General features: G+C 41.2%; 1 protein-coding gene across 10 annotated transcripts in view; it reads left to right on the plus strand.

Annotated features, from left to right (window-relative positions):
* CLOCK (clock circadian regulator) overlaps window positions 1–447 on the plus strand; it is a 111,564-nt gene that overhangs the window by 59,841 nt on the left and 51,276 nt on the right. The window lies entirely within an intron of this gene.

Consider the following 447-nt stretch of genomic DNA (forward strand, 5'->3'; position numbering starts at 1 on the left):
GTCATAACTTTCCTTCTAAGGAGTAAGCGTATTTTAATTTCATGGCTGCAGTTACCATCTGTAGTGATTTTGGAGCCCAGAAAAATAAAGTCTGACTCTCTTTCCACTGTTTCCCCATCTATTTCCCATGAAGTGGTGGGACTGCATGCCATGATCTTTGTTTTCTGAACGTTGAGCTTTAAGCCAATGTTTTCACTCTCCGCTTTCACTTTCATCAAGAGGCTTTTGAGTTCCTCTTCACTTTCTGCCATAAGGGTGGTGTCATCTGCATATCTGAGGTTATTGATATTTCTCCCGGCAATCTTGATTCCAGCTTGTGTTTCTTCCAGTCCAGTGTTTCTCATGATGTACTCTGCATATAAGTTAAATAAACAGGGTGACAATATACAGCCTTGACGAACTCCTTTTCCTGTTTGGAACCAGTCTGTTGTTCCATGTCCAGTTCTA

This window comes from Bison bison, unplaced genomic scaffold, assembly GCF_000754665.1.
Source record: "Bison bison bison isolate TAMUID 2011002044 unplaced genomic scaffold, Bison_UMD1.0 scf7180017864458, whole genome shotgun sequence".
Taxonomy (NCBI): Eukaryota; Metazoa; Chordata; class Mammalia; order Artiodactyla; family Bovidae; genus Bison; species Bison bison.